Genomic DNA, 13,670 nt, shown 5'->3' with positions numbered 1-13,670 from the left:
CTTGGATTTCTGAAGAGCTCTCTCTGCAACAAATCCTTCTCCATTTCTATTGGAAAATTCGCCGAGAAGATTATCCGTCGACGATCATCACAAGAAAAAAAGAAAATATACAAATTATTCTATTATTATTCTTCCGTTTAACGTTTCGAAAAATTATCTTGGAAAGGATACCATTCCCCAATTAACTATTATAAATTATCTCTATCCGCCTACCGGGAATACGTGGCGTTATCCATCGAAAAAAAAAAAAAAAAGGAAGAAAGAAAAAAAAAAGAATCTACGCCGGCGATGCACGGATCATGGAACGAGTGGAACAGATATCGAGTGGAACTTTATCGCCGGGTGAAAGATGGAATTCGTGGATGGGGGTGGAGGCAAAGCAAAGGGGGGAATAAAAGAATGAGGTGGAGATGGAGAGCCATGGTGGAAGGGTGTTCTCGGTATTGGGGTAGGTGTAGGTAGGTGTACTATGTCGGGGCATAATAGAATAGATAGCGGATAGGCGGGAAGCCAGGCCCGGCGGTGCTTCGGGAATACTTTACCGGGCGTATAAACGCTATTTATGGCTGCATAAAGCAGCGATAGGGGATATATAATACAGTCACACACCGACGGGGCCCCCTCTCGGTGCTCCATTCTCTCCAGGTCGCGGTGTATCTACCGTGTATCTGCACAGAACGATCGACAACACGTTCCACCTTCTATCCCCGCCACTTTCCACCCCGCGCCGCGCCTCTACTCTGCATTGATTTGCATGAGATTTCAACCAGGGCTCCTTCTTATAAATCTACCCGTACCCCACCATCCTGGAACACCGTTGGCGAAAAAGAAACGATTCCACTCGCGCTCCCTTCTCTCTCTCTTTATATATATACGCATGTATAGGTATACCTTTTATCCCTTCCCTTTCGTTTCGATTCGAGTATCCCGTCTTTCTTTCGCGAAACGACCCAACGATGCATCGTTATTTCTCTTTTAACCGACGAAAATCCGTTTCCCGAGGAGGGAAAGGAAAGGATACGGAGGGCCGATTTAATTTTTCGTCCGACTGAAGAAGCTTCCTCGATACAGGTAGTGTATCCTACGCTGCCCCGATCTCGATCAATCGCTCTGTTTCGCCGCTACACGTTTTACGATCGATTTCTTTCGAGTCGATTTCGCTGCAACGCGAGTCGTTACCCTTTAACCGGCGCGAACGAGTCCGGCGTGGTACGACGACAAAGGAGGGTTTGCAGAGAGGGAGAATTCTTCGGGGAAGCACGAGGGATTTTTATGCTCTGTCGAGGTCGAGGCGGGGGGGGGGGATTTTAGAGATCTCGAGCATTTTATCCTTCGATCGAGAGAATGGAAGTTAATAGAGGAGAATTTTTTTCCCGAAGATGTTAAATATTCCGAATCCTCCTCCGAAGATTCTATTTTTAGACGATAGTGAAGAAAAAAATGAAAAAGGAATCAATCATCCAGGGTTGAACATTTCCATTTTTCAAATTTCCTATTTTTTAAAATTCAAATTTCACCACGGAATTCGTCTGCACGAGCAATAATTATACGGTGTAAAAAATCGATCCGGCAGAAAAGGGATCATAATACGGAGTGACGGAAACCTTCCCCGTGCAAGTGGGGTTCCGGTGGAGGAAGTTTAATTCTGACCGGGGCCAGTTCCGCGTTAACAGAGGCGGAAACGAATGAGGGAGTTTAAGTTCGGCACGCGAATGCGGCTCTCATCAATCTATCTTTCCGAGCCAGCGTCTGACAGTCGTTTCGAATGCATTTAAACTCTCTCTCTCTCTCTCTCTCCGCTCGAAAACTCACCCTCCGTCTCGAGCCTATCCGCAAGAGGTCTTGGCCTTTCTATATAACCCTTGGAACGTTACCTCGGCTCGATCCTCCTTCTTACATGACGAAATAAACCCGAACTCGAGAGAATTACTCCGTCTTCCTCCATCCTATATATCCAGAGACAGACGGCTGCTCGGATGATTTGTCGAAAAATTTTTCTCCTGCCGGCTGTCTCCGGCTGAAATTGAGTGGGATTTATTAAGACGAAATTACGTTGATCGTGTATAGAAACGGTGGGCGGGGATAGTGACTTTGAAAGAAGACGCGAGATCACAACTTTTTCCATCTTTTTTTCCTTCTTTGCTCGTTAATCTTCTTTGAAAAACGTTTGCTACGAGGTCGCTCGATTTTGCTCAAGTGTAACTTGATAATTGGATATGCTGATTAATCTTAACTTCTCTTCTATTTGAACAACAAGAATTTACGATTAAAAATATTTTTCTTTTCCACGCTATAAATATCAATGGATAAAAATCGAATTTAAAGAGAACCGAAGACATTTATTATTATCGTAATTTAAGATCTCTACTATTTTCCATTATTTTATTTCTTCAACCTATCAATCCATTCGACGCTATTCCACGCCCACGTTACTTCCACGATCGAATAAATGGACGTAACGAGAGAGCAGGCTGCCCGATGGAAGAATTCCAAACCACACAACACACACACCCTTCTCCCTTCTTTCACCCCAATTCTTTCTTTCGTTTCTTCCCGCCATATTATTAATCGCTATAACGAATCATCCTCTTCCCGTTCCACCCCATCCACATTCGGGATTCGTATCGATCCGAAAATCGAGAGTCGAGCACAATTCGATTCGAGCAAGATTCGAAGCGTCGATTAAAGTCTCACCCCTAATTATTTCCGACACGGGATCATTGGTAGACGATTTCCAACCGAGGTTTCAGCCGGTGCCTCCGTTTCTCGCCTCTGCCTCGCATCGCCTCGACTCAATACGGATTCAACGGCATTATAATACCTAATTAGCCGCTCGCGAGGCTGCGAGCATTAGTAGACGATTCAGGGACTAGTTTCTCGTCGACGACGGCAAACTTCCACGGAAGAGCCGGGTCGTTGGCGAATTAATTATTTCGCGTCATGCCTCGTACCGCCGCGATGTTTATAGACACTTAGATGCCGTCTTAGGACCCCCTCCTCCCTCCTTTTCCTCTTCCCTCCCCCCGTTCATGATGCGCCACTTTCAGTGCATTTCCTCTCTCGGGATCCTCGCCATTTCGTTCCTCCATCGTCCTCTCACTTTGTCACTCTGTTGGGTTTAATTTTATTTCGCAACGCTTGCAGGCGAGCTAAACAGGCATCCGAGATTCGCCTCGACCCCTTGATGCTCGTTTTATTGAGAAATCTGCCAGGTCAATCGCGGAGAAACGGGGAATGGGAGGGAAGGAATAGTTCCCTTTCGTACGAGGGATGATTAAATTCATACTCGTGGAAGAATTTTTGGAAACGTGTGGATAGAAGGGTGGATTTATTAATGTTGGACGAATGTTGTGGAAAAAGTTAGATTATTATACGAAAAAGCGAGGGGGTTGTGATTTAGATTAGATTTGCTTTTGCATTATTATTCTATCTATCTTGTTTGTTTGCTGTAGATTCTTTTCTCAAGTATTCGAAGTTTCTTTTTAACGGAATTTTTTTGATAGATGGATAATTAAGAAAATTGATCGTAACGTAGATGTTTGATGTGATATTGTGGGAAAGAAATTCTGTTGCGTGTAATTGAATTTAATTACCATGAAGAATTATAGTTAAAACCAGTTCGACTCGAGCCGAGAGTTCATCAATCTTGATTATGTCTTTATAATACTCGTGCTATATTTCGTAATAATAATAAAGTCCTGGGAATCGTGATGAAGATTAATCTGGTATGCAACAACGTGCTTCCTGAATATTCAGCGATGAACGAGTTTGATAAATATTTGTACCCCCCTATTCTCCTTTTTTTTGTCCTTTTCTTTTTCGCATTAAATGATTATTCTGTATTTCTAGAATTTACATACGTACAATACGCGAGGCTCGTTCCAAATGTGTTTCGTTATCGTTGCTTACCTGAAACAGAAAGGAATAGAATTATATACTACTAAATCGTAAAATATCCTCTTTTATATCACGATATATCACAATTCGATCGATACTAAGTAATTCAATCCTCGCATTTCTAACATTTTATTCATTTTTCAATCGTACGTTGATAAACTACTATCACGAGAAAAGAAAGAGCAGCTAATTTTAATCGTTTCGAGTTTTTCAATAATCTACACCATACACACAAAAAATTGTTTCATTTATTATATCGATCAATACTCTTCTATTTGGTTGGAAAAAATTTTTCTTCGTTCGAAACACTCCCTACCAAGAATACTCTCCACGTCCATCGAGAAATTTATGAAAAAGGATATATAAATAATTGTGCTATGAAAACCACCAAAACGACAAAATAACAAACAACAAGAAATTCCTCTCCCTCCCTCTCGATAATAAAATCGCGCACGAATCGATATCCACTCTCGCGTGATCCACAGGCTTCACCATGAGGGGGGAATAAAACAATGGGAGGAGAGCTCCCGTAATTTTCTTTTGCACAGTTTAATCGCGGTTCTCCTCCGCCGAGCTGAATCTAGCGGAAGCGCACTCGCGCTCGTAAGAACGTTTTAATCTCGGCGGCCACTTAAAAACTCGTCGCATAGATCGCGCCCCCTATCTCGACGGGTGGATCGGCGTATTCTCTAGGAGCGAGAATAAAACTTCTATGAAATTTAATAAGTTCCAACGGGGCCGGGGTCGTAAGTTTGCGCCGCGCGACGGAAACAAGCGGAGCCGAGCTGGTTCCTCGCTAAATTTAGGGACGTCCCTTTGCATCCGTGCTCGCCCCCAATTTATCTAGTTTACAGAACCTATTAAATCGGGAGCGAGATTACTTCCCCATCCCTCCTCCTCCTCCTCCTCCTCCTCCTATGACCGTCCTTTGTAAACTTTTAAGTCGTAAGTTTTTATCCATCGTGACGAATCGTGTTACGGACGATCGTTGAGTTCTCGTTCATCAATTTCTTTTTGTTTCGGTTAAAGAAAAATTTAAAAATTGTTTCGAGCGTTGAAAATAATTTATAAATTATTGAGCAAAATAGTTAGAAATAAGTTTTACCATCTACTATCTAATTTTCTAGTTCTTTGACTCTACACGACAACGTATAATGGGATGGTATTCTCGTTTATTTCAATTTTGCACGTTTTAATTCAATAATTATTGCTCTTAAAGTTTTATCGACGATATTAGTTCAATTGTACTAGAGAGAATCATTTGTATTCAAATTATAGGTATCGAATAGGAATTAAAAAGCTGGCGATTCTTCCATTTGAACAAATCGTTGTTCGTCGATCTTTCATGGGCCTGAAATTCGAGAAAAGAATATCGAATAAGTGGGGAGGACAAATAAAAGCAATATAAAGTATTTCGCGGACGTGCTAATGGAAAAAGGTCGCGAGTATTAGGGAACTTCCATTACGTGAAGTTGGCGTTGGCACGTTTCACTACTTTGGCGAATATCTTAGTGAAGGATGTGGCGAAGTTTAAGCACATCTGATGCAAGAAGCCCCCGAATACAGGAAGCAGTTAGCCGAGAATTAAGATAATTCGTTCGAGAACTCTTGTTTTTTAATAATAAATTTCCCCAGTGCACATTCGCTCTCGAGAGTGACTTGTCCATCTCTTTTCCTTTCTTTTTTCTTTCTTAAACCGTGTTTCACAATGAGAAATGTTCCAGGGAATCCTCGTCGAAAGGTTCGTCTCCCGTTGATGATTTCGTTCGATGAATTCGAGCGATGAATAATCGTTTGATTAGAAAAAGAGAAATTGGGGAATTAGGAATATTTCTACGGGAAGAAATTGTACGTGCTCGGGCGAATAGGCAGACTAATCCGGCGAGGGAGGGGTGAAAAGGATATTTAACGACGTCAAAAATTATATTTACCCGGAAGAGAGGAGAGGGGAGCGAGAGTGGAGGATGAAATTAAAATGGAATTCCAGCTTTTATGTTTACTCGTAAAACAAGAACTTTTTAAAGGTTAAGAGATTTTTCTGCGCTTGACGAGCTGAAATAACGAACTAAATGGCGCTATAGTAATTTCACGGGCGCTACTTTTTTCGGTAAACGTGCCCGTTGTGCTTATTAAACGGATGGTAAAGCGAGTTATTTAATGTACATAATCCTTAAATCTTCTGTTTAGCATATTTTTTGCCCCTTCCTCGTAACAAGTATCTCATTATTCAAATGTAACGATACACGCGTCCTATGTTTTCTATATATATATATACACAACTCTTCCAAAACAATCTTTCGAAACTTTATATATAAAACTTTTTTCCTTCCAACTCGAACTCATTCTTACGTTTCATTTTTTATTTTAGATTTCACGAATCCCTCACCCACCCCCAAAATTTCTCTATCTACCAGCCATCATTTTTGAAAATTCCACTTCTTTCTTGCTCCGATCGATTTCAATAACGGAGCAGGATCCGCAAGCAAGTTGCCTCCTCCCCTCCTCCCGAAGAATTCGGGATCGCGTGGCAAAGTAATCGCGCGGTGTAAACTCGGCCGGCCATCCCGCGGAAACAGAATCTAATCCCGCGGGCGCGCGTGACCGGAATCGCGACCCGATCATCATCCCCAAGGGGCCGCCGCCGCCACGAGCTGATTTCTCCTCCCCACCTTAATCGCTCCGACCCCCGTCGCGTACAACGACTCGACCCCACTTCAACCCCATCCCGCTTTTCCATCCCCTTTTCCAAACGCCGACCTCTTTATTTCCATCGGCAAACGAGCGGCGAATCCTCGCTCGTTATTAATCGGCCGCCGACTATTGCTATCAACGACAGCCCCAAGACATTTGTATTCCGGGCGGAGAGGAATTGGGGATAAACGGGAGACGCAAGAGTGGGACGAGTTTTCGATTGTTGCCGCCTCGGTGTGAATTTTTCAGCAAAGGGTATGATTATCGGATTATTAATTTTTGAAAGATGTGTTTTAACATGACGTCAGAAAGATTAATTAGTGATTTTACGTAAAATTAATTTTTATTCCAATTTTTCTTGACGTTTTAAATATTTCAGAAAACTGCGCGCAACAAATAATAATTATAAATTCTGTCATTGAGAAATGAGGAGACACGTTAATCGTTATTAATCGGTCCAACCGGTTGTTGTTTTCGATCCAAAAACAAATTTGTATTTCGATCGGATAATGGAAGGAGAATCTACTATGGGAAACTACTATATATAGTGTTGATGCTAGATTAATTTGAACATTTTGACAAGTTCGGGGAGAGGAATTTCTCGGCTAGCTTTAATATCGCCTCCTTTAATTCTTGATTGTTTGAAGGAAACAGGAGCAGGTGCGCGGCTCGATCATTTCGGTGGTGGAAGGATCGGAGGGGAATTATAATCAGAACCGGTCGTGGCAAGAAATAAGGGATTGTCGACCTGATTCTCGAAGTCGATATATATATATATACGTTGAATCAACGGATCAACCGTGTATACCGAAGAAAATTGATGAAGCTTTTATCGATCACACCTCGAATGGCCTCGAAATGAGATGTCACGATTCCGAATTGTGTTTTATTTCCCCTCATGATGGAATACCGTTACGATTTCGTTTAATTTTTTGATATCGGGTGAGAAATGAAATTTCACCAATAAAAAATGAGGATTATAAATTAACAACAATTTGATATAAATCGAAACTTGATTAAAAACTTGAAAACGTTCCAAGTGGAAATTGCTGCAAAATTGCTTGAAAAACTCGAAAAATATATGTCTCGTCAAATTCTTCTCTAGGGAACGTCGCTAAAACTTGAAGAAAGCGAATAAAAATAACAACTTTCGGTAGTACAGAAATGCTCGTCGAGTTTTTCTTGCCTATTAAAAAGAATTGTTTACGTATCGTTCCTAGATACGTTCCAGATACAGAAGAGTGGGAAAATCCAATTTATCCAGTTACGAATCACCAAATAATACGATTGTACAGGATCCCGTCCAAGAAAGGGGAGGAAAAACGTTCGATTCGCGAGCAAATCGCATTAAATAAGAGGCAAGAGAGGATGTAGGGAAGAGCAAGAATGGATGATCGAAATTCGGTATTCGAGGCACGAATACCGAAAATAAAGCATACGTTCTTGAAACAAGATCAAAAGGAGGAAGAAGGCGGTCAGAAAATTTCTAACGTGTCCAGACATCAAATTTTCCTCGTTTTCGTCTGGATATACATCGAGACACCCAAGAGGTCGTTCGTTTCTTGGCTCTGGACCAATCGTCACGTCGTGCCGTCCGAATCGCGATAAGGTTTCTGGCGATGAGGCGCGTCCCGGGGCCTTTAAATGTCCTGCGAGGTTTATTCTGGACGTCACTCGTCACTTCCGGGAGACGGCGACAAACAAGGTACACCTGTCACCAACTTAATTGCCTCCTTTCTTTGCTTCTTTGTAACCCTAGGATAATAATATTGTGATCCCTAATACGCCTCGCGATTTAGCTGTTTAAACGAGCTAGAACACGGTATAGTATATCCCGTTTAACGACTATTTTACATTGTGCGAGGGTCTAATTAACGTTTACAAAGTGTAGCGTGTCCGACAGTTGATGCGCTCCTTTGTATTTATGGCGAGATTAGAGGATAATTTATCGTGAACGGGGAGAGGGAGAGGTTAAATAATAATTTGGAAAATAAAATTGACAGAAATATTCAATTTAACATAAAAACTTGTGCGAAAGAATGTGATTGGATCCAACGAGAGAGAAAAACCATTTATACCATTATCTCATTCGTTGATCAAACGATTATACAAAACTTGCTTCCTCTCGATAGATGATCAACTTTTCCCAACTTCGTGTTAACCGAGTTGTCGAATCCCTTTCCTTGCCCTGAATCATCGATTCAGTCCACGCGATGGAATCCAGAAACACGAAAGTTGAAAGTCGGGAAGAAAAATTCCAACTATGAAATTCCTTTATGTAACGTGTCAAGCGTAACGGAACGGGGTTAACACGAAAATTTTGCAATCTTCTTTTCTTTCTTCGCCAACACGTTTTTGCATTCTAATAAGCGGCACGATCTAATTGCCAGGAGGACCCCGAGGTAGTAACGCACGAAACCCCCCCCCCTTCCCCTCCCCCCAGCTTAATTCACGAATTCCAGCTTGATTTATCGATGGCCTCTGCCGTACGGGTATTCTAAGTGGCGGAGAGGTGGAGGTATTATTCCACTTTATTACACGACGGCCGAGGAGACCGCTATTTAAGACAGTCGAATGTAAGAAGAGTTCGTAAATCTCGTTTAAATGGCCCCAACGTACAGGGAGGTGAAATATTAAAAGTTGTACATTAAGTAGATTTACACGTGGCGATATTCGGCCCCCATTCTCAATGGGATTAAATATCGAGGAGCGAATGCGCCTTTAATGCCCGCCTCTAATGAATATACCTGACCACGCGATATTTATCACGTATCTCAGACCGGTTAATGTGGAAGCACGCCAAATTGGAAACATCTTGCGTCACTGCAATTTTCGTTTCGAACGTTCCTTACGGTTTTTTTAATTGAACGGCCGCGTTGGAAACGCCGGTTTATCATCGAGCTGCTAGAGATACTTATTCGAGAATTAGGGAAACCGTTAAGGAGGAGGAATGTTCGAAACGATATCTTCTTGCGAATAATTTTTTCGAATGATTTTTATTATAAAAGAGATGTTCGTCGAGAAAAGTCTCTCTTTTCGTGTAACGTTGAATTTTATTTAAAGAAAAAATCGTTATTTTGAACCACTGTGAAAGGTTAATCAAGAAAAATTAGCAATACTTTCTAATTTTAATTTTAATTAAACAACTTGTCTAATTGTTTCACGACGGATTTAAACTTTAAAAAAGAATCACTCTCCTCGTCGAAGTGGCCTCCAAACATTGAGACGAAGCAAGTACAATTTGTCCCTCGACTGAAAAGCATGCACGGAAGCCTCTCATCGAAGGTTAATCTTCCAACCGCTATTCGTAACCGATACGTAATTTTTGTTTAACGATTGACGCGGTCGTAACCGCCCCCCTTCTTTATCACAAGGATCATTGCACAAGTATCGTGGACGATAATTCCTTCGATCCACAAGCGTTCGATCAAGCTCGAAGAGAGTTTTACGGGCTTTTTTCATACGAGATCCGTAAACTGAACTCAACTTTACATTTCCACACACGCGGGCTAAGCATCCGTCGTGCTAATGCGAACTAAATATTTCCATTACCAACGTTAATGCCTCTCTCCGCTCGGTTACACCTGTGCACGTGCCACGTCTCCGCTCGTGTCTTGAAATATTGCCCGACGGCAAGACACAATAAATTCTATTTCATTTCCGTTAGTTCGCCGCAATTTGCGCCGGAAACAGTTTAAAGCGATGGATTTCACGCGTGGGAACGAAAAAAAAAAAAAAAGAGAAGAAAAGGAAAGAGCAGCACGAGAGGGTGGACGCACACGAGGCGTGAAGAAACGAACGCGACAACGCTTGATTTACGAGTTTGCCAGACGCGTGGATCTCCTTTCTCTTTTTTGTTTTTTCGCCGAGAGGATACGAGTGATTTGCGTCGAGGAACGTTACTTCGCCCGATTTCGTGGTAACAAGTTTCGATTAGAGGTTTCAAAGATGTAGGGGGCTGGAGGGTGTGATGCTTGTTTCGTTCGTGAAGGGGAAATTAATTATTGTGGGAGATTACGATTGTGATATAGAAAATGGGTCTTAAATTTTAATATTGCGATTAAAGAAGTAGAGATAACTTTCACCATTTTGAAGAATATCGTTATGCTGATATTTTACTTGTTCTTTTTTATATTTTCCAAAGTTTTGTGAAATATAATGCCTTTCTTCTATACTTCAGATACTTTGGCAATATTGGCAAAAAAATGATCGTTACAATAATAATAATAATTCCTTCTGATAAAATTACTCTACATCTAACGAAATCGTATCGATTTATAAGAAAACTTGATTTGAAAATCGCATATTAAAATTGTACAAAGACTTATAAGAGTTATAAAATTTCAAAACCAACAGAACCATCCTGTCTTATCGAACGAAATTTTACGAATTTCGATAACAATGGCCGAATTTCCTTGAACGAAATTCTCGAACGTAACCGTATAATAGACAAGGAGGAGGTTCCTTATCGGCACGATCCACTTCTGCCCGCGCCTTCTTAACAGGATCTTTTGCTCGGCCTCTTCTTTCGAATCGAGCGGAGAGAGAGCTCGGCCGATTAAAAGGCCGAGCCACGGTTTCAATTAACGAAAGACAGTGGGCCGGCGTTAATCCGGAAACAATCGGTCCTCGGGTTGGCGATTAGGTGGGTGGCGGAGATCGGTCGGCCGCGAACTTTGAATTAATTAAATTCCCGTAATTTCGTATCTGCTTTCCGCACACGTGCCCCCGAACCCGGAAGTTCGATCGTGGAAAATATCGAACCGCACCCATCCTAGACAAGGTGGGAATGAAGCCGTATCGGGTCACGACGGGATTGAGTCACCCTTGAGAAGAAAGAATTTCCACTTTTTCTCATCGAACGAAAGCGTTCCTTCTCGTTTCCTTTTTCCTTATTTGCACGGGGAAGGTGTTGTCGAGATTTCAAAAAATACAACCTTTGCTTTTTCATCGATCTCTCGTTAAGCATCGAGGAATCTTTTCGTGATGTTTAAACCAGGTGATTAGTATCAGAAGATTGGATAAGTTTGATTTATTTTTAGATTATTCTTTTCACTATTATTGTGCATCGATAAAATAAGTCGATCATTTCGAATATTTATTTCCATGAGAATTATTGAATGATGAAATGTCATTTGAAATACGTAAATATAATTCACCTCGAAGATGAGACGATAGAGAAAAAAGAAAGAAAGAAAGAAATAAATAGAAGTTTTGGTTGTTTTCAATCCGAAAATCGGGGGGAAGAACGAAACGATGACTCGAATAAATCGAACTTGCGATAATTTCGAAAAAAAATTCGAAAGACGAACGATCGAATCGAAATATCCGCGACAATTAAGCGGAAATCGAGATTTGAATAATTCCACTCGATAGCTGGGATTAAAGAATGATCATCGAACCGAGGGGAAGGGAACGAACCGCTCGTCGCCCGCGTAATATTCGATTTACGGACTGTCGATGGAAAACGTTTTTCAATGAGCGTTTTCGCGAACCCCCGCCCGTTTCCCTGACATTTGTCAACCCCTCCGTTCCTCGTTCCTCCTTGTCGTCGGACGGTTTTGAAATTGCCGCGACGAAATCGATTGCTACCGCGAGATATAATTCCGGTATCCCTGGTTGATATACTTCTGACGATCATTTTAATCGTCAAAAGAGGGGAGAGCAAAAAAAAAAAAGGAGAACGAAAGTTATAGTATTTGAAAGTTATAGTTTTCATTATTTTTTTAATACTTTCTCGTTTTAGTATTGTCTGTGTTGTTTTTTAATATCGAGAATTTAAAACGATGATAGTTTTAGAATACATTCATTTCATCCCTTAAATGTGCTTTTATAAATATTGATTTTCGAGTAACGAACAATAAACTAATACTAATAATGAACTTAATACTATTAACATTAATAGTATTAATGAATTAAATTAGCATCTATTGAAACAAGTTAAAGTTTTACGATTATAGATTAAAAGTAAACTGCATTTTAGATAATAGTCTTTTTTATTTTTTATATCAACTCTTCAATAAAAACGTCAATCATTTCCACGTAGAAATAAAGGAACTCGCTTAAGAAATAACAACAATAGAGTTTTCTGAAAATCGATCACGAATTAACAAGCATCCATGGAAATTTTCCTCTCCTATTATGCTACATTCACGTGGATGTCACATCAGAAACACGGATATACGACACGGCATGCGCAATTTATTTTTTCACGTGGCTTGACGTGTGCCTCACTTCGTGTGTGCGCATCCGCGTCTTAATTTACGTAAATAACGTGGCCGTGTACGCTCTTATACGCCCCCTCCGAGGAGAGGATTGCGCATCGTCGCGGATAATTTAGCCCCGCGGATGTTATTCCCCCGCGAGTCTGAGTTTTATTACCTCCGCAGAAATTACACGGTTCCCAGAACCACCCTCTTCCTTCGCCCGACAAAAATTCCACCCTCACGTGCTTTCTCCTGTCGTAATCCGTCACCATCGTTCGATGCGACGTACCCGACTCCTTTAACACCGAGACACGTTAATATCGCGTGACAAAGCTTCATCCCCCTTCTTCAATTTTATTGATACGGCGATTTGAATTTAAGAGCGGAATAAATGGAGAATAAAATCTCGAACGATTGCCTATTCGATTTTCAACGAATAAAAATGTGAATTGTAGTTCAATACGATTTGATAATATTTATTACGATTAAATTCAATATCTCAATTACATTACTTAAAGTTAGATTGAAATTGGAGAATATCGAGAACGAATAACTTTGATCTTTCTTTACTTCTTTGGAAAAAATACGAGGAGAAAATAAAAAAATTTTGTCATCAAAAATCACTCAGGAAATAGAGGAAACTACGATATTGAAATCGTTTTTTGTTTTATCGCGATATCTCGATTGGTTGCGGAGATACAAGGATTTAAAGTATCCACAATAAGCGTAATAAGCGCAGAAATTATGAATGGGCCCGCGACCTGTACTTTTTCCTGGAAATGCGTACTACGCTCTTCCAGGAATCGCGTCTGTCACTTGTCTGGAGTTTGAGATAGGTCAGCGAGAGAAGGCGCGAGCGAGAAGTCCGAGTAAGCG

The 13,670-nt window shown here is 41.0% G+C and overlaps 1 protein-coding gene across 8 annotated transcripts in view; it reads right to left on the bottom strand.

Moving 5' to 3' along the window:
• Rbp6 (RNA-binding protein 6) overlaps positions 1–13,670 on the bottom strand; it is a 748,813-nt gene that overhangs the window by 477,365 nt on the left and 257,778 nt on the right. Inside the window, exon 2 of one of the 8 annotated variants that reach the window (XM_086915309.1) lies at positions 3,594–3,909. The exons of the other annotated variants lie outside the window; for them this stretch is intronic. The gene's annotated coding sequence lies outside the window, so the exon portion shown is untranslated. The remainder of the gene's footprint in view (positions 1–3,593; positions 3,910–13,670) is intronic. 8 annotated transcript variants of the gene reach the window in all.

This window comes from Apis florea, unplaced genomic scaffold (genome assembly GCF_048593485.1).
Source record: "Apis florea isolate Af1SG1 unplaced genomic scaffold, ASM4859348v1 contig_3772_pilon, whole genome shotgun sequence".
NCBI classification, from domain to species: Eukaryota; Metazoa; Arthropoda; class Insecta; order Hymenoptera; family Apidae; genus Apis; species Apis florea.
Note: the sequence above shows the minus strand (reverse complement) of the source record. Positions and strands in the feature narration are given on the sequence as shown.